This window comes from Poecile atricapillus, chromosome 1, assembly GCF_030490865.1.
Source record: "Poecile atricapillus isolate bPoeAtr1 chromosome 1, bPoeAtr1.hap1, whole genome shotgun sequence".
NCBI classification, from domain to species: Eukaryota; Metazoa; Chordata; class Aves; order Passeriformes; family Paridae; genus Poecile; species Poecile atricapillus.
The window spans coordinates 123,753,287-123,773,834 of NC_081249.1; the positions used below are offsets into that span (position 1 = coordinate 123,753,287).

Genomic DNA, 20,548 nt, shown 5'->3' on the forward strand with positions numbered 1-20,548 from the left:
GGTTCTAATGTGACAGAGAACAGCACAAGGATGTTTGGTACAGAGCTGATCCACTCAGACGCAAATTTAGGGCAAGGCATAGGAGTAAACATGCACTGATGGAATTTTCAGGTTATGCTTTGAAGTCTTAAGGATAGGAGGAAGGGAGGAGACATCTCCAAGGGTTTGGGGCTTCACTTTTATTGGGTTTATGGAAGGAAAACAAGTGGGGGGAAAGAGGGTGACTTTTAACCAGTTTTATCTCCACAGGTTTGGACAAGGCTCCCATCAGGACCTGCTTTGTTCCCCAGTTTGGCTTTGAAACTTTGTACATCTCTGGATTCTCACAGGGCAAACTGAACTTTACAGTAAGTGACACTTAGTAGCAACTTTTCCTCCCATAAACTCAGAAAGGTGCTTTTATGGAGTGGAGCCTGGCTGGAACCTATACCAGTGTTCTGAGCAGACCAGCGCCCCAATTCCCCCTGGTTTTGGGGATAAGGCAGGGCTGGGGCAATCTCTAACCACAGTGATGGAATAAAGAGGATTTATCAGGGTTACTGCTCTCAGGTGAAGTTTGGGAAGTTCTTACCACACCGGCCCCTCACATCCAAATACATTCTCAGCACCCCCTGGGGATTTTTGTACTTCAAAAGCCTTCACTAGATCCTGCTGAAGCCCAGGCACATACTCGAGGCTGCAAGGAGTCCCGGGCTTGGATTCCTGGGAAGGAAGCCTGTTTTGGGCTGTCACTGTGGATAAGGAGCTGGGGACAGCAGGATGGGACCTCGATGTGGGTGGCCAATACCGGAGAAAGCTGTAAATAGAGCACAGCAAGACTGTCAATACCTGAGGACCCCAAAGTACAGAGCCGGCACTTCCATGTACCCCCAGTGAGCCAGGCTTGCCCAGGGCTTAATTTCCAATTCAGAATCCAGGTGAGTGAGGAGCTGTCACTTTAATGTAGCAATCCGGAACTTCCCTGGCTAATTGTCAAAGCACAGCACTCAATCCAGGGCACTCTTCCCTCGGGAAAGTGGCTTCTCCTACCTGAACTGGCAGGACAGCAGCCCCAGGAGTTGGGAACATTGCATCATTCCCATGGCAACAGCCTGGGAGGCTGCGAATGGAGAATTATGACTTTGTTCCCCATTCTGGCACGAGGAGAAGCTGGGCTTTACGGGATTAAGCAGATCCCAGCTCAAACATCCAGGGTACCACTGGAGGGAATAATGAATAGTAATAGCAGAATAAATGGGTTTTGATCCAAGGCTCTGTCCAAACAGTATGGACAACCCACTTTGTTTAAGTTTGGTCGGTTTCCAGGCTGAGTGTGAACCCACTGCGGCTTTCTGAGCTGGGACACGAGCAAGGCTGTGCCACCATTCACTTCACGGACACTTCTGAGGAATAAACTGGTCATTAGATGCGAGGCCAAGAGTGATCACTATCATCCACGGTCTCCTGAATTAAAGTTCCCTTTACTCCAGGCACCTTTGTATCTCAAAAGAGCAGAAATCTTCACACTGCAGGAATACTTTGGTGAGCTACAAGTCCTCACGTGAGGATCTAATGAGGATATTTGGGTTAATGACTATTTTTGCAAGGGCTGCAGCAGCCAGAACATTGGGATAAGCCTGTGGCTGAGCCCAGGGATGTGGCCACTCACAGCCACGGGGCCCACATCCTCCTCTGCAGCAGCTCCCCCATTGTCCAGTGCCCTTGTCATCCGTCCCTGCATCCCATGGGAAGATCCTGCCTCTGGACATGTGGAAAGGACCTAAAAATCGATGGCTGTGGTAGCTCTGCCTGTTTTCCAGCTTTTTGAGCATGGCTATTCCTACCCTGCTATGGTGTCTCTGCACCAGCCTTTTCCCATGCTCTCCCCACAGCAACAGCACTTGCTTGACGATCTGTCCCCTGTCCAGCCCTGACCCTCAAATCTCATTCTGTGTTTCAATGTCTGGAGGAAAAGGTGCACTGACCCTTCCTTCTTTCCTTTCCTTTTTCTCTCTCACTGCTATCAAACAAGACTGAGGAAAGACGTAGGAAAGGAAATTAAGGAGGTGCTGCCCACCCAGGGCACAGCATTTTCCCCAGCCAATTGCACATCCTCCAGATCCATCTCCAGCACAGACGACTCTCCACAGCAGCTCCAAATCCCCGAGCGCTGCCTGATTTACTTCCCATAGGAGACACCATCACCGGACAAACCCTCCTTTTCCCCCATCCCTCCCTTTCTGAGTATTTGTTATTTTAAGCCAACCCCTCAGGGATTCAATTTCTGTGCAGAATGTGGGGATTTAGCTACACAGCCCATGTTAATGCTAATAGGATTATCATAGAATCGTGGAATCATTTAGGTTGGAAAAGACCTTTAAGACCATCGAGTCCAACCGTTCCCCCGGTACATGAAAGGCCACCACTAAACCATGTCCCTAAGAGGGAGATTTGCACAGGGGAACTCCAAACCTTCCCACCAGGTGCCTGATGTATGGCCAACAAGGAATGGAGATGCAGCAGCTTCAGACTGTGAGTGTTGAGCCCAAATTTATCCCCCAACCCCTGGGATGAGGCAGAGAATTAACAGATATGTGTGTGTGTGTGCATGTGTGTGTGTGTCTATCTCCCCTCAACACTGAGATGTTATTGTCTTAATGAAGATTTTGGAGCTTTTCCTGCTGTTCCACAAAAAGCCCACAGAGATATCAGTTCCTCCTTATGCTGATCCTGCCTCCAGCTGCTGAAAGTAAGGAAGGAAGAACAACCCTCAGAGCTGAAAAAGTTTTTGAATGGGACTCTGGGTGGGTCTCAGGGTGCTGGACACCTTTGGGAACTTGGGTACAAGGAAACATTAAAGCATCCAGGAATGATGTTTCCTTTTCACACAGGAAATCAGGAATGTCCCTGTGTCCCTGTGCTGGCAGGAGTGTGAAGGAGCAGACACATCTGCCCCCCTGAGGCATGTCCCTGTCCCCATGCCTGTGTGTGCTGACATGAGCTCCCACCCACCTGAGGGACACAAGAGAGATGAGGATTTCCTGCTGATGCAGCTGTTTCTCTGGAAATGCAGATCGGCTGAGTGGTGCCTTTGGGATTTCTTATTAGATTTTGTCTGTATTAATTCTGTGCAAGGAGTTGTACAAGCAGCCATGGGTTTGTTCCCACTGATTTTTTCCAAGCAGACCACAGCTGAAGTGTTTGCTTCAACCCAACAACCCGCAGAGGGGTGAAGGACCGGTGCTGGTTCTGCCGCAGCCGATCCCACAGCACAGATGGTCCCATAATTGCTACTTGCTTTCCCATCCTGACTTTCTGGGACATGTGTTTCGCATTGCGATCCCCTCAGCCTCCCTGGTTTTGTGAATCACACTTCGTAAAAGAATGGCTACCTTGGGAAAGCAAGGCAGGACATTCATCCTTCCTGTGCATGCGAGTTTGTCACTCCCTGCCATGGCCCAGCTCATAAAGCAGAGTTCTTGTTTTTAATCCTGATTTCGCAATGTACTGAAGTACACACATTCACCTCCATCCACCGTAACACTCAGGGATGTTCTTAACTCTTAGTCCTGTGATTTTCTGCTTTAATTTAATCCAGTTTCATTTCCTGACCGTGCTGGTCCCCACTGAGCTATTCTCATTGTCCCTCTGTTTTTTCCCTCCATCAATAAACTATATATATTATATCTATTATATATCCCTTACTAAAGCACTTTAAAGTGTTAAGATAAGAGGTGAAATAAGAAATAGAACACAGCAATCCCCCTTCATTTGCTGAACTTACCTGGCACTGCTGCTTCATAGACAATATCAGATATAAACAGCATGAACTTTTCTAAAACTAAAATAAAATAAATGGTAAATTAAACCTTTGTAGCAGCAACAGCACCAAAAAGCTGCAGATGACTCCCTGAGACACCAACACAGTAATTTTGATTTTTCCAGGTAGGTAATGTCCTGTGTGACAGCTCTGTCCTGGCAGAGCCCTCTCTTCCAGCCTGAATCCCTGCTGGCTCTTCCAGTGGGAAAAGGGGAAGTTTTCACCCTGATAAAAATGAGCAAATGCTGATGTTTAAACAGAAATCTCGGAGGAAGCTGCCTCTCTAACCACAGCTGGCTTGCTGCAGACCTGAACACTCACAGCCAATTTGCTTTTTTGGTGTAATAGAATTCCAAGTCAGTCCATGGAGCTCCACCAGGGATTTATTTGGCCTTTTGCAGTTACTGGGTTAAGCCTGGAAGGGGGAAGAAAAGGAGGGGACCACCAGAACCCATCTCTTCACCAGCAAGCAAGTGCAGCACCAGCACCTTATCTGCAGAGACATCAGGAGGGATGGGATCACACAGCTCGATTTGGGGATGCTTCTTGGTAGAGGATATGCCTGGAAAAAGCAGGATCCTCATGGGATGCAGCTGAAATGTGCTGAATTAAAGACTTTTTAACACAGCCCTGTCACTATAGTCAGACAGGGGTCACATAAAGACCCAAGGATGGGTTTATCCCCATCTGTGGCCACGAGGCTGTTTGGGAAGGTGGGACCATCCTCCCCCTCGCAGATGAGCCGGGCTCTTCCCTGCAGCCAAGTCCTTCCCTGAGGCCCGGCCGAGGAACCAGTCGGTGCAGGATCCTCCACACTGCTGCTCTTAGTGTGTGAGCTTACTCGGATTAAGGCTGTTGCTTAAGCTTTCATGCATATTTGCAAGCTGCCTGTGGAATGGAAGCTCTCCATCGGTTTGTGGCTGTGCAGGAAGCTCTGGTGTTCCCAGGGATGCACTGCCTCCCCACTTGGATTAAAAAGAGGTGGTGCCAGCCTCTTGCCATCACGGACACCAGAGCTCCAGCTTCCCTTTCTCTGTCCTTACAGCACTGCTGGGGGATTTCTCCTCTCGGATTTCCTGTGACTTTTTAAAACTCACCACAATTGTTGCTGAAAGTCAGAGAGCTCTGAGCCTGCAGTGCAAAAACCCTTCTCCCAGCCTGACCCACAGTGAGATGCCGGGGCTCTTCCCCATTCTCCTGTGGAGCAACTAAAGTTTTCACTCCTGAAACTCAGAGTCAGAAAATGCAAAGATCCTTTTCCCTGCTTTCCCTGTGTTAACAGTGAAATCCTCTTTTTTCTTTCTTTCCCTTTAGCTCTGGCTCAGCTGTGTGTGCCTGTCCCACCCCAGTACCTGGAGGTGAGGGGTGCAATGAAGGACAATCCTAACCCCCACTTGTTCCTGGCCCAGCTCTCCTACAGCCATGGGGCTTTACAACCCCATTTACCAACAGGTACAGCCTCAGCAAGGTGCTGCCACAACCCAAATTGTGAGCTGGGGACAAAGATCCTTGTTGTGCTGCTGCTCAGGCAGTCTGTAGCCCTGGATGTCATCCCTTTCCCAAAAAACAGGCCAGAATTTGGGCTAGGAGGACCTCGGGGCTTTGGTTGTTTGTTCTTCCCAGTTAGTAAGGGGAGAAAAAGCCCAAATGCTGCATCTCGGCTGTCACCGCCTGACAGAGGCTGGAGCCTGGCAGACATAGAGACATATTGTTCTGGAATCAGCAATTAACTTCCCATTTTTCCCCCTCATCCCTCTGAGAAAGGGACGAGGAAAGGCCCCACTTCAGAATAAATTAGTACCTCAAAAGAGAGGGAGCTCTGCAGATGGCTCTGTTGTGCTTCACACTCTCGTGCAGCTCTGGAGCAGGCAGCTCCCCATCCTCAACCTGTCCGTTGTCCAGATGTTCTCCAATTCCAAACACCTGGAATAGGGAAGATGGCCTCACCTCCACTTTCCCCAAAAAGTAGCTGTTAAATGATCCTTATCATCAAACTTCAGCCTGAATTTTGCCCAAGTGTTCCCCTCTGGGACACTGTGACACTGTGGGTTTACTGCTTGAGTTGCAGGGGAGTTTCAGAACTTTGGAATTCCCAGATTCTTCACTTTTCTGCTCAAATATCATTCTGTTTAGCTATGGGTGTCTGAGGTGGTAGATTTTGGAAGTCACTTGAACACATCTAACAACTGGAGTAAGTGTGCTCTGCATAACACCAAAATAGAGCTCTGAACTCAGAGCGCTGTCATTTCCCTCCTGCTCCTGTGGCTCACAGCAGAGGGAAGAACTCCAACAAAAACATCATTTTTAGGGAACAATTTGCCAGCACTATGAGTTGCCTTCACTTTTCAGGTGGGAAGCAGCTCTGGTCTGAGGAGACAGAACCTTTGCGCTTGTGGAGTGTCTCTCAGTGATGTCCTGCTGCACTAAATAGAGCCTGGAAAAGTCTCATCCAAAAGTTGCATTTCCAAAAGGCAGCAGTGAAATGGGGTAATCACAGAATATGTTGAAGTGGAAAAGATGCACAAGGATCATCCAAGTCCAACTCATAAACAATATCAGAGAGGTTTTAAGGAGAGTTGCCCCACTGCAGCTTGAGGGCTCCCAGGGGTATAGCTGTTAAGGTTATTTATTTTTCCCAGCTCCATCACCAACAACTGATATTTGCTTGAGGAATTAGTGTCTCCAAATAGCTGAATTTCCTCTCAAGCTTGTCCTGTGTAACATCTGGATCCTGCAATAATCATACCAGTACTTGATCCTGCTCTTGTTTGCAAGATCCCTGTGGACCACCGAAACAAGGCAGGAAGTATTTCAGGCTCTTAGGTCTCCTGCAGTTTAGTTGAATTTCAAGCAGATCATCAGGGTCTCGCCCTCATTTTGTGTGTATTTATCTCCTGGAGCCCCTAGGGTTGCTTGTTCCATGTGCCAGTTCCTTCCCAGCTGCTTCCCAAATTTAAAAGAAATAGGACAAATTAGGTACTGGAACAGGCTCCCCAGGGAAGTGGTCACAGTTCCAAGCCTGAGAAAGCTCAAGAAGTGTTTGGACAATGCTCTCAAGCACATGGTGGGATTTTGGGGCTGTCCTGTGCAGTACTAGGAGGGGGGCTTGATTCCTGTGGATCCAGCTCAGGAGATTCTATGACTCCATGGAAAAACCCCATTCTGCAACTGATGAAGAGGCTTCAGTGATGGAGACTGTGGTACTGCTAAAGATACTGATCAAATAACTCCCGTGGCTCGTTGGCTCTGCTTTAGGGCTTTAAACTAATTTTTCCAGGAAAATATGAAGTTTTCCAGATGTTCTCATTACTGCCATGCCTCACCTGCTGGTAAGACCATGGAACACCTGAGTGTCCAAGAGAGGACAGGTCCTGTGGGGAAGCTCTGGGACACCTGAGAACTCCCTGATGGCCTTTTTCCCCCTAAAATGCAACGGGATATTCCCCTGGTGCTGACTCACAGGGCTGCTCAGGGACAGATACCACACAGGGCGTGTCCGTGGCCCTTCCAGCGCCCACCTCGGGGTGGGAATGATGGGCGCTCAAACCCGCTCTGCCTTTTGCCTCTCCTCCCTGGCAGCTCTCAGCGGAGCTCCGGCCGGACCCCTGGGACTTCCAACTTTCCCAGAGTTTGGATGCAGGGCTCGGTTTAAGCGTGACTGCCCCCGGGATGCGCCGGGCACACCCGGGAGGTGTGAGGGCGCCCCGAGCGCCTCTGAGGGACCCACGGGGGGGCCCCTGACAGGCGCGCGGGGCCGCATCACGCCCCCGTCCTGTGAGGGAATCGCGGTCATCGGAGGCTCCCCCAGCGCTCCGGAGGGGCGCTTATCCCGGTTTTCCCGCTTGTCCCGGTTATCCCGCGCCACGGGCGGGGGGCGGCAGCGTGGGGGGCTCCGTGAGGGGAGTGGGGGGGCGCTGAGGGGGGCTCGGGGCGGGGGCGGGCGCGGCGGCGATTGGCCGGCGGCGGCGGGGAGAGGCGGCCGTGATTGGCCGGCGCGGCGGGGCGAGCGGCGGGCGGCGGGCGGCGATTGGCTGCGGACGAGGAAGCAGGAAGGAGGCCGGAGGCGCTCGCGGCTTGCGGGGAGTTCGCAGCGGCGGCGGCGGCGGCGCCCCCGGTCCCTCCTCCGGTCCCTCCTCCGCCCCCTCCTCCGCCCCTCCCGGCCCCTCCGCCGCCCGCTCCGGCCTCCGCCCGCCCGCTCCGCGACGCCCCGCGGCCAGGGGCGGGCGGCGGCGGTGGCGCCTCGTCCCCATCCCGCAGCCGAGGAGGCGGCGGCGCTGACGCAGCAGCAGCGCGGAGCTCGGGACTCGCGGCGCTCCCGCCGCTGGATTTCTCCCCCCCGGGGCCTGCGGCAGCCTCCCGGTGAGTCCACACGCGGTCCCCGCGGCGCCGGCTCGTCCCTCCGCCCCCGGGAACTCCGCCGGGCCGGGAGCAGGTGCCGCCGCCCCGGGGTTTGGGGGGGGCGGGGGGTACGCGGGGCCACCGGGAACTTCCCGCGGCGGCGGGGAAGCGCCGGGAGGGCACGGCGGGCTCGGTGGCGGGTGGGCCGGGCCGGGCCGCCGTTACCCCGCGCGGTCCCACCGGTGCGAGGCCGGATCGGCCCCGCCGAACCCCCCCGGGCTCCTCCGCCCCTGCCGCTCGGGCAGCACAAAGGCGGCGGGGCCGGGCCGGGGGGGCCCGGGGGAGTTGCGGGGCTCGTGTCCCCGGGGGGCTCCTTGCCCCAGGGGCTGCTCGCCTCGGCATCGCCGGATCGGGGGCGATTCCCAGGGAAAGCCGCCGCTGTCCTCGGCCCCTCCGGGTCTCGCAGCTGAACCGGCGCTGCCCGGCCGGGAGTTGGCACAGGACGGGCTGGCCGCGGGTTGGTGTTTTGGGGCTCCCCACGCCCGAACGGGGAGATGAGCCCCTCCCCTGAGGGTTGAGCCGCTGAGTCCGTCGAGTTCCCGATGGTTTGCAGGATGTGATGCCGGGCGGGCTGTGAGCCCCGTGTCCCTGTCAGGCAGGTGCCATCGAGCCTCTTTGGGGGACAGCAGAGCAGTTTCCATTTCCATCGTGATTTTTCCCACTTGCCGTGCGCTCCCCGTGGCTCTGGACATCTCTCCTTTCCTGCCGGCTGCTCCGGTGGCCCACGGCTTGTTTCCTCTTCTCCTTTTGTGTAGCGGTGGCTCCTAATGGAGGCAGCTCCGCTGGCTCCCTCTTTTCCAGCTGCTTCTACAAGGCGCAGGAGCCAGCACATGTGACTGGGCAGATCTCGGGAAGACTAGCAAGTGCTCCCCGGGCTGCTGCTCGACAGCCAGCCCCAACACGGGGATACCCACACCCCGATGTCCCTTTCCCTGCCCCAGCACAGGGAGACACAGGAATCCCCTCTCTTTCACAAGAGCAGCCGTGAAAACTTAAAAAATACGAGCATTTGGGATCTATTCTGTTTGCCTCTCCCCCTCCCCTCTCTCTTTCCACGAAATGCTTATCTGAAAGAGGTTCTGGTTGTGTTTTGTTTTAAAGAATCCAGCTGCCCCTCGTGCTCGCTCTCCATCTGAAGTCATCATTGTCAGGAGCAGGCGAACCTCAAAGCGAGAGGCTTTGCCGGGCTTTTGCTTGCCTGGTTAATTGATCTGTCCATCAGTTTGCCACAATTAGCGAGCGCTTGCTCCACGCTGAGGGGCTCTGTGGTGTTCTGGGGGGCTCGATGTTTTATTTTAAGGCTTCTGGTCCTCGTGGTTGTGAGAAAGAGTGACACGAGCTGCGTGATAGACTGATGCTTTTGAAATCTTAATGTGATTTAAATACCAGCACGCTGCTGATCGCTTTAACAGAAATATCCTGCTCACATATTCATCCTGAGCCATTCTTCACGTTTGTCATGTCCTGGCTACCTGAATCATTCCCAAGCTTCAGCTGGAACTGTCTAAATGTTTGCTGGTGGTAGGAAATCGTGCATTAGTGTGATTTACCAGGACGTTTTGGATTCAAACATTGATTTCTGTTTGTTTTCCTCATGAACTCAGTGCAGCATTTCCAACTGCTTTCCAGCTGCTCTTCTTGAGCAGAGCAGGGAAGTGTAGTACTACTGATAGGTGTAAAATCAGCTGGAAAACGCCAAGCCTGCGGGGGAAAATAATTCCCTGAACTTTGTGTGACTGGATCCTTTCTGGATGCTTTGTTTGCTGGGGGCTGATGCTGACAGTTGCACAGAACAATAAAATGCAACTCAGAAGTGTGGTGTTTGGGGGAAAAACAGTCACACCCTTGTGTCTTGAGGCAGAAATGTTATTTTGGAGGCCACTGACATGTTCTCATCCAACTGAATCATTCAATTAAATGTCGGTGCTCTGTCCTTCTTGCCAGTTAGTCTGCATCACCTTTCTGTCTCCACACTGGAAGCCTTAGTGTTTATTTGGCTTTTTAACCAGTATCATGGGACAGTTAGGGTTGGAAGGGCCTCTGGAGACCATCCCCACCTAAAGCAGGTGACACAGAAATGTGTCCAGGTGGGTTTGGAAAGTCTCCAGAGAGGGAGACAGCCTGAGCAGCCTGTTCCTGTGCTCTGCCACCCTCAATGGAAAAAGTTCTTCCTCCTGTTGAGGTGTCACTTGTTGTGTTTTAGGTGATGCAGGTTAATTTTGTTTGCTGCGGTGGTGTTAATCGCTGTTGTGTGACTCGGAGGCTCTGTGGGACACGTGTGCTGGTCCAGTCTGTGGAGATCCGATTTAGGGAGTGCCTTGCCGTGGTCTGGGGGGGAAATCCACCCTTCAGCAAAAGCTTTTCAAATGCTGCTGCAGCACTGAAAATAAGCCCTTAGCAGCAAATCTGTCCAAAGTAAACAATTGAAAAATAATTAGGAGTGGTAGGCAAAGGCATGCTCGCTGCTTGGCACCATGTTCAGATCACAAGCAAATGAATGAATGATGAGACCTGGCTCTGCAAAGAACAGGAAGGTGTGCACAGATGTGTCACATCCCAAAGGAGCTGTGTGGGGCTTTTTTTGCCCCGTCTCCCAGTTAGTTGTCCACATTTCAACATCAGGAGGGATTTCTTCATGTAAAGGGTTGTCAGGCACTGCCCAGGGAGGTGGTGGAAATCCCATCCCTGCAGGTGTTCAAGGAAGGACTGGATGTGGCACTCAGTGCTCTGGGCTAGGTGGCAGGGTGGTGGCTGGTCACAGGTTGGACTAGATGATCTTGGAGTTCTTTTCCAAGCTTATTGATTCTGGGATCTCAGTTAACCACAACTTGTGGAAGCAGCGTCAGAACAACCTCGGCGTTGAATCCAACCAGCCAATCTAAGTCACAACTCTCACATTGGTAATCATAAATGAAGCAGTGTTCAGATGATTGGGAAATAAAACAAAAACAAACAAACAAAAACAACAACAGCAACAACAAAAAAAATCAGCCCAAAGAAGTCATAAATCTGAAAATAGCTTCAAACACAAGCTGTGAGCTGGCAGGGGCTGGGGTGGCTGGGCTGTGACAGAGAGGGATGTGCTGCGATCCTGGAGGATTTCCCCATCCGAGGGCTCTGCCTCTCTGGTTTGCTCTCCTGCTTGAACTCACAATGTGTTTATGTGCCTGCTTCCAGCAGCTCATAGGTGAGCTGGTTATATTCCCAGCTGCAGATTTGGGCTGTCTTGAGCTCTTCTCCAAGTGTGAAGGCTGGAAGATGTCGCAGTTTTGGATGCCAGTGGTGTTTAAAGGGAAGAACAGGGGATGTTTTGTGAAGGATGCTCAGAAGGAATTGTTCCTTGTGCTTCAGCATGAGAACTGGAGGCTTTGGGTCCTTTGGCCATGATCACAGCTGTCCAGCATGGCAGCTCCTCTTTTATTGAGACCAAAGACATGGATTTAATGGCAAAAAATATTTAAATTCATGGCCAGATTGTTGCTCTCAGTGAATGAGTTACCTCATGGTCAGAAGACCATCACAATTTAACAGTCTATGCTTTCACACTTGCACTGGCACCTGATATCCTTGCAATGGGGAAAACACACTTAAATTTGATACTAGTCGTTTTATTTCTTAAAAGACAGAAAGAAACAAGATTGTATGGGACAATGGCGTAACGTTGTCCAGTTATTGTCCAGATTTGCTATTTTAGAATGGAACTTTATTGTAAATAAAGTAGAATAAAGTAGAGTCACAGTAATATTTCATATGAATAAAAAACCCCCTTCCATTAGAAGAACAAGGCACTGGAAAACTTTATCATGCCATAAAGTGAACTGAGGGACTGAAGTTACTGAAGAGAGAAACCAAGGGTATCATTAAGAAAAATAAATATGAATCTGATTTAAAATCAACTTGTTTGGGTCCTGTCAATATTTGTACCATTGCAGTTTAATTGATCTTTTCCATGTTATTTTTTCTCTGGCCATGTGGGTGAAACCTCTATAAAATCAGAGTATGGAGAGCTGGCAGGATATAAGAAATGCAGTCAACTGAGGCAACTGAGCCTGAACCTCTTTGTGAAATCTCTGGTCTCTCAAAATTACAACTGTATAATTTCCAAAGAGTAATGTGAGTTAAATCATAGTGGAAGCCCCTCAGTGGCGATGGCAGTGCTGCTCTGCTTCTGGAGAAAAGTAGCTGCAAATGAGGATGGCTGCCCTGGAGGAGCAGTTGTTTTCCCTTCAGTCTGCTAATTATTGATATACCTTAAATTTCAGGACATCTTCCGTAGAGGGTGGGTGGTTCTTAACTCCACATGGGTAAAAAATAATTCGAGGGACGCTGTTGACTTTGGCCTGATTTGTGAGTGATGCTCCCATTTGGCACCGCTGAGCTCTTGCTGCTTGGTGATGGGGAAAAGCATCAATGTGTCTTTCCTTAACTTAAAGCTTGTGGGAATGAGCGATGTAACACCCTGCCAGCCTGGTGGCAGCGGGCAGTCCCCCCTGGGGTGTGAGCCGTGCCGGTAGCGTGCAGCTAAATAAACACTATTAAATGGGGAGGGAATGTGTGTCACTCCCCGGGAGCACCGTGCTCAGGGCCCTGCCGCTGCGCTTTTCCCACGTGGCACGGCCGGGAACGCCGCTTTTATCATCTCCTTCAGCAGCTCTGACTTAGATTCGAGGTGCATTTTCAGTAGGGATGTTTGACTGGACCCTGTCTGAGGGCTGCTTGGAACCCCTCGGTTTGTCATTCTGCTTCCTTCAGCGTTTAAAATTCGCAGTGCTTTTGGAGACTTGGCAGCATAAGGATTTTGAGGGGTGTTTGCTGTCACACGTGCGGCAAGTCCAGTGCCATCGGCAGGGTGTCAGCTCATCCCATGGGATGGCACAGCCGGCACGGTGATGCTGGGAGCAGGAAAGCTTTGGGATCCTTGTGGCTCCCTCCTTCCCCAGAGAAAGGGATGCAGCCCAGGTGGGATTTTTCTCCTGCTGTATTCCCTGGGCACTGCCCTGTTGTGGATGGAAATGCTCTGGGAAAAGGCACGTAGAGAGCCGGTGGGATTTGTGTTAAACGTGCGGTGCTCAGGAGTAAAATGATGCTTGGGCTCTGAGCTGCCGGGTGCTGCATTCCTCGTGTCCCAGTTCTCCTAAACAAAGGTATGACTAAAGAAAATTATGATTTTTAGGTTTTCCCCCTTTGTAAGGCACATCACAGGAGCACTCACTGGCACCCATTGTTCTTCCTGCAGTTTTTGAAGGGCTTTCTCATGCTCAGCTTTGAAACTCTACAGCTCAGCAGACTTGATTTTTATTTTTTTTTAAATGAAAGATCTTGGCTTTTAGAGGCTGCCTGTATCTCAATATTTCAAATTATTTACGAGGCTCTTAGAAATAAAAAGCAGGCATTTTTCTGGCATTGATTGGAATAAAACTGCTTTGCTGGCAGCTGATTTTTCGGTGTCTGAATTATCATCCTTGAAATAAAATCTCAGTGCTAGGGAAGCATCGAGATCCCAGGCATTGCTTCCTACTTACACCGTGCCTGGCCTTCTATTGTTCCTGCCTGTGGCCTGTGGGAAGCACGGAAAATCGGGAGCTTCAGCCAGCATTCCCGCAGCACAGCATTATCCGGCGCACGTCTTCATTGTGTCTCCGAGTGCTTGCGGAATACCTGGAATAGGCTTAAATCGGCAGTGGAGGGGAGGAATGGGATGCGAGGAAAGGATGGCAGAGCTGAGTTTTGGAGGCAGGAGGGAGCAGGCGCCGCGGGGAGCGTGGCCGCAGGCGGATGCTGCTGGAGCCGGGAGCAGCCTCTGCTCTCCCGGTCCTCACATCCTCGCCGGGCAAGTTCGGGAAACTAAGGAGCATCTTAACTGGAAATGGATCGAGGGCTGCATCCCTGAAATCCCTTCGGGAGCGCTCTCTCTCTGTCAGGGCACTTGGCAGGTTGAGCGTGTTCTCGCTGGCTCAGGGTTGGGAATTCTGTAAAAAAAAAGAGCAGGATTTGAGGCGGGGTGGAGAGGAGCATCGAGGTCTCTGCTGAGGGAGGATGGAGAGGCACCGGGGGGAATGCAGGCAATGAGGATCAAGCTGCAATAATCACATACTGATAGATAGGAATGGTTTGGAAGGAGAGAAAGCAGGAAGGTGCAGGCTTGTGGAGGGAACTAGTGGGCAGCAGGAGGTTTATTTTTAATGAATAAAAAACTCATAAGAAGCAGATACAAGAGGCATGTTTGGGTTTGTTCCTTTGTTCAGCTCAGCCAAAGTCAGTGGAAGGATTCAAGGTTGAATCAAGGTTCAGAATAAGGAGACAGGGCAGCTCTCTCCAAGGTGAGCAGGATAGTAAAGGAAAAGGATTGGGCAGCTATAATAATGTATTGACAGAGAAAAAAGATTTTTTCTTAAAATCCTGGCTAAATTCCAGGTGTCAGAACAAGTATGGAAATCCTGAATTGGACAGGTAAATCCCAACCTGTGAATTTCTTAGGTTACAGAAAGTGGCACAAGCAACAGAAACAAACCAGGCATTTTGGGGATTTATTCCTTAACAATTATTTGGTAACCCAGACTCTGTGGCATGTCCTTAATTCCTGGAGGTGGTGAGTACTTGGAGATGCCCCTGCAATAACCAAGCATGTGGTGGGCAGAGCACCTAATGAGGGGGAATATGTAATGCCTGCTGACTGCCCCCCTTTTCTTTCCCAAGAACTTTGTCATCTTATCCTTCCTAGATGCTGGATTTCATCAGGGATCTCTAGGGATGTAGTTATTTGGGATTTCTACTGTCTTCCTTGTGTTTTGGTTGGGAAGAGGTGAATCCTTTCCAATCCTGTTAGGACAGACAGTGTGATTGGGAAGCAGTGTTTAACCAGCTCAAAAAAAAATATAAAAGAAAGCTATTTTCATGTCTTTATGGTTCTGTTTCATCTCAAATAGTGGAAGAGGACCCAGGGAATAATTCCCACTTGAGAATAAATTGCCAGCTTTCCTGAAAATGTAGTCCTGACACCTCTGGGGCTGTAAAGGGGCGACACACACCCTGTCCCTTTCGATGTCTGTGGGTCAGGATCAGTTACCAGGAATAACTTCAACCTAGGGATGAAGTTTTGGATGCAAGTGGCTTAATTACAGTGCGGATGGAGCGTCGCTGTCTGTGCTCAGCCCACGTGTGATCTGCAGCAGTTCTCCTGCCTGAAACCACTAATGAGCTTAAGAACTCCCCTGTTTTCTCAGCGCTTAACAAAAATTAAATCCTTCCCTCCCAACAAAACTGGTCGCGTGCTCAGCCCGCTGCTTTCATCAGGAACAATGGCTGAGCACTGACCTTCCTGAGATGCCACCTCAGAGCTCGTTACTGAATAATTAGGTGATCCTTACCCTTCCCACAAAGCTCGGGGGATGTTTTTTGTATTGATAACGTGACATATCCCAAGGCTCGGCCTTGAATTTCAGGCACTGGGCTGTTCCAAACTCCATCTGTCCACTAAGTGAATGTCAATCCAATTTAAGCTTGCATATGTTTCCAAGGAAACCATGGGAGGCAGTGGGGAGAAATGGATCATGGAGGGGCAGGGAGGCTAGCACAGCAGCAGCGCTTTGACTTTTCACTATTTAAATATAATTAAACCCCAGTTCACTGTAATAACCCTATATAGAGCAGTGTCTGGAGGCCTTGAGGGTCAGATCTGTTGATCTTGGAGTAGCCTGTGTTATGTGTAAAACAAACATAGTGGATTTAAAAATAAGAAAGGCAAGTGGCTTCCGGTGCTTCCGTGAGGCCTCAGTCCAGCTCGTAGAGCTCTGCACTTTCTTATGTAGATCCCACAATCGTTTAGGTTGGAAAAGACCTCCAAGATCATCTGCCTGTGGCTAATGATTGCCTTGTCAACCAAACCAGAGCACTGAGTGCCATGTCCAGTCATTCCTTAGACACCTCTAGGAGTGGTCACTCCACCACTGTCCTGGGAAGCTGCTTCCAATGCTTGAAATAATGGATTTGGGTAGTGAAGTCCTAATTTTCTTTCTCTCAGGTTGGAGAGCTCATGCAGCCACATAAACAATCCAGCCCTCATCTGAACAAAGAGAACTGTGAATGGGCCCAAAAGAGTCCTCATATGTGTATTTAGACCCCCCACAAAAATATAAATGGGAAGTGTTTAGACAAATTTAAGACCATTGTCCTGGTCAAGTTAAGAGAGCCAGGTTGGACGAGTCTTGGAGCAGCCCAGGCTAGTGGAAGGTGTCCCTGCCTGTGGTGGGTTGGAATGGGATGATCACTGAGGTCCCTGCCAAGCCAAATCATTCCAGGATAAAACATCTTAATGCTGTACACCTGGTGTACTTGTGTTTGGAGGCTAGTAACTGTGACAAGCCTTGCTTGGGGAGCAGGAAAATCGGTGAATTTCAGATATTTGCTCCTGATCCCTCAGATAAGCTGCAGGTGCTGTGGTTCCCCAAGGTCTCATCCTTCACCAGAGGTGTGAGAACTTCCAGGCACACCGCAGCTCAAGCTGAGGCACAGAAGGAAAGCTGTGAGGTGACACTGAGCAGGAGGCCCCAGAGGTAATTTTGGGGTCGGTTCCTTTTGCAGACCCCGTGTCAACCACAGCAGAGACCTGACAGAAGTTGTGGCATCCTCTAGGAAGTGTCACTCAGCTCTGCTAGCTCTCCCACATCTGTGGCAAAGTTGTAAGGGTGGGAAGCAGCAGAGCTGGAGACTCAAAGCATAGACTTTGTGCTTGGTTTCTGTTCAGAAGAAATGAGGGTTCCCCCGCCCCATTTCCAGGAATTCATCTTGAACTGAGAGTTTAAATGCTGCAGAAAGCCAGAGCTGTAAGTCTGCCTGGCTTTCTGAAGCAAAGTGTGTTTCTACCTGTTAAAACAGCAGTTAAATAAAATGTTTATCTTAGTTATTGAAATGAGAAATGAGGAGCTAGCTTTGGAGCTCTGAAATGGGATATTTTCTGTCATTTTAGTTTGAAGAATGCTGCTGCCTTAAAGTGTTTTACTGTGACAAATAGCTGGATCTGAAATTCTGGTGTCTGGGGATATCCTGCGTGGATACATCTCTCCTTGTGCGCTGTAACTGCAATCTGAGGCAGAAACTCCTCAGCTCTGAGCTCTTTGCAGCTGTTGTCCAGCATCAGATCCTCTTTGGATCAAATCTCCTGAGATTTGGACAACCAGCAGCAAAACTGTCCAAGGGGAGGAGTGTGCTGGGCACGGGCACTGGGGATTGTCCTTGGGCCAAGCTGTGGGATAACAGGGGGGTTCTGGCTGTTCGGGGGGGTTTTACAGCACATTCCTCCTTATCAGCTGTTTACCCTTCCACGCTGGGCATAGCCTGGGAAAGCAGAGCTTGCTGCAGCTTGCTTGGATCTTCCAGCAGCTCCTGGAAACTTCCTACCAGCTCTCCCGACATTTGACCGGTAGCTGCGAGCGTCTCCCGCTGCCACTTTGGCTCTGCTTCAGCTGGCAGCTCGTGCAGCTCAGGAATCCCTCTGGGATCGCCTCTCCAGTTGCATTTCCCGTAGTCTGGCTTCACACGTTGTCTCCTTGTACCCCACTCCTTGAATCCTGGAGCCCTGAACCGTGTGCATCTTTTACCCTTCTGCTCCTGTGCCGGTGACTGGGATGGATGAGGGGAGTTCTCCCTTCCCCATCCTTCTGATCCAAGAATTGAACACCTCAATGTGCAATCAATGTTATCAAATCCTATAGCTGATAATGAAGGGGATAATTCTGATTATTTTTTTGTTTCTCCACTTGTCAGTATTAGGAGTTCCTCAAAAGTTTTGCTGTTTTCTTCCCTATAATGATTATTCTCCTCGAGGTTGGAGGAAGCATGTGGGGGGTGGTTTTGCAGTATCAGAGCATTATTTGGCAGAACAGTACTTGTAGGACTCTTCTCCCCGCTATTCAGTACACCTGGATGTTTTGAAGCCACAGCCTGACTTCAAGGGACCTTCCTGAAAATTAGTTGGAGGCACCCGTGGCATTTCCATAAAACTAGGCTGCACTGTTTAAAAGCTTTGTGGTTCCCCAGAGGAAGTTGTAATTAGGCTCCTTTGCCAGAGAGCTGATGGTTTATCCTCTAGTGTTCCCACTTGCTCCACGGTGACCTGCACTGGTGGGAGAATAGAAGTGTTCAGTGTCCCCTCCAGCATTCAACCAAGAGCTCTTGGGACCAAGCCTGTGACTTAGTCATTGTTCTTAACAATTCCCGATTCTCTTAAGTCTGTTTTCCTCCTGGCTGTGCAAGGTGCAGTGAAATCCAAGTAATATTTTGGTGTGATGGTCTCTATAGCCCACCTTATTGCAAAAGTCTGATCCTAGCCCTGGCTTGGAGAGCCGAGTGTGTTTAATCGCTGCCTTTCTGAACAGCCAAGCGGTGTCACGCCCGTGTGGGTCGATAAATGCACTTTAATGAGTGCATATAAACCAGATCACTCCCAGCACAGGCTGCCCAGTCTATTTGAAGGTGGTATTTGTTGCCTTGACTGATCAAACCCGGGGCACAAGCAAAGGTGTGTGTTTAAATATACCTCTAACGATGTGGGTAAGGGATGAAAGAGCTGGGACAGCTCCTAATGGGAGTTAAATGGGCTCTCATGGAAGCAGCATTCCAGCACGCTGGGCTTCTCCTCGTCTTTAGTGGCTGAATTGCCTGTGTTTGGCTTGTGGTTCCTGGGATTTTAACATGTTACAACATCCAGCTACTGCTTGAGTTTTCTCTCACCAGATTTGTGACCTGTGCCAGCTGCTGGTTCCTAGAAACGCTCCTCTGTCTCAGCTCTGGACCTTTGGCAACACCGAGTCCTCTGGTTCCTGGGCTTAAATGATCCAATTTGATCCAAATTTAAACGATTCCCTGCTAACACCCTAGGAACTCAAGAACTCGTTCTCCTTGGAGGCGTCAGCTGTTGCAGCACCATCCAGCAGCGCTACATTTCCTCAGACTGACCTAATACATGAAACCGGTTGAGTTGTGACATTTTAAGTGGAACTTCTTCCTTACTCTGTGGGTTACTGATTTGTAAATACTGTCTCTGGCACTAATGAGAGGGTGGAAGGGTTTAAAGCAGGTTTAGGTAGGCTTGGCAGTTCTGCCTTGGCTAAAACTGTGTCACCAGAAGATGTGTGAATATACATCTGTATTTGTGGTGGTGATTGGTCCTCTATTTTGTGAAGGAAAAAAAATTTGTGTATTTTCAAGCCACATTTGGACTTTTATTCCAGAAGTTCCCAAACCATTCTATGATTCATGGAGTGCCAGAAGGTTTTGGGCGGGAAGGGACATTAAAGCTCATCCATTTCCACCTCCTGCCATGGGCAGGGACACCTTCTGCCAACCTGTGTCAGGGCCTCACCACCTCACAGGGAAGAATTAGATTTTCTGATTCTACTTCAAATCCAGCAAAGTTGGCTTCAGATTTAAGCTCTGCTCAGCAGTCAATGCAGTACTGTGGTTTACAAGACATCAGAGAAGGAGAGGGTTTGGTTCCAGGAATTGCAGTGGGAATGCAAGGGTTCTGTAAAGTCTTTTTTTGACTTGAGTTTTGGATTGGGATTGAAACTCTAAAATGGAAGAAGGCTCAGCATAACTCATCCTCTGTCACCTTTGTCCTCAGCTGGGAACGTGTGGGGTTAATGCTGGTGTTTCAAGTGATGATCAGAAAGTGAGAATAAAGAAGTAGAGTCTGTTTTCTTTTGAAATGTCTGTTAAACTTCGGACAGAAAGAGGAATCAAAACCTTTGATGAAGGAAATCCCAGTGAGCTGTTTTGCTTTATGGACAATTCGCAACCCAGCTGAGGGTGAAGTGGCGTGCTACTGCTTTTTAAAGCATATAAAAACAAAAGGTATTTCCAAATGCAAGACGATACTGTCTGAAGTACTTACTCTAGAACTGAAAATAATTCAGGCAGCAGTTTATTCTGAGAATGTAGTTCTGATCAGTGTATTTCAGCTGGAGATGAGTCAGAATACAAGAATCCTTGAAAATACTACATGAACTTGTTCTTTAACAGAGCTTTGCTTTGCCTGCTGGGGTTTAAAGCTTCTGTAGATTCAAGTTGAGGTTATAAACATGCATGTCTGTTAAATTTTCAAATTCAGGCTGTCTTTTGCATTCCTCAGAGATGATAATTCCTAGAGTCTATACCTGGAGCCATAGTGCCAAGGATTTGGACACTGAGGTGAGTCACAGGTAGTTTTGAGGGACACTGAGGTGAGGAAAATAAGATAAAGTTTATTTAAAGGGAAAAAAAAATGTTTAAATCAAACATTTAGTTAAATGTTGCACTGAAGGAATGCCTTGCCCTTCCCTGAATTTCTTGCATTTCTTTTATCTCCCCTAAAGC

The 20,548-nt window shown here is 49.7% G+C and overlaps 1 protein-coding gene across 2 annotated transcripts in view; it reads left to right on the forward strand.

The window, feature by feature from the left end:
• Nucleotides 1–7,867: 7,867 nt before the first annotated feature.
• Nucleotides 7,868–20,548, forward strand: part of BAHD1 (bromo adjacent homology domain containing 1) — a 35,532-nt gene continuing 22,851 nt past the window's right edge. The window contains exon 1 of one of the 2 annotated variants that reach the window (XM_058848170.1): nt 7,868–8,158. The gene's annotated coding sequence lies outside the window, so the exon portion shown is untranslated. The remainder of the gene's footprint in view (nt 8,159–20,548) is intronic. The other variant, XM_058848161.1, reaches the window with a different exon arrangement.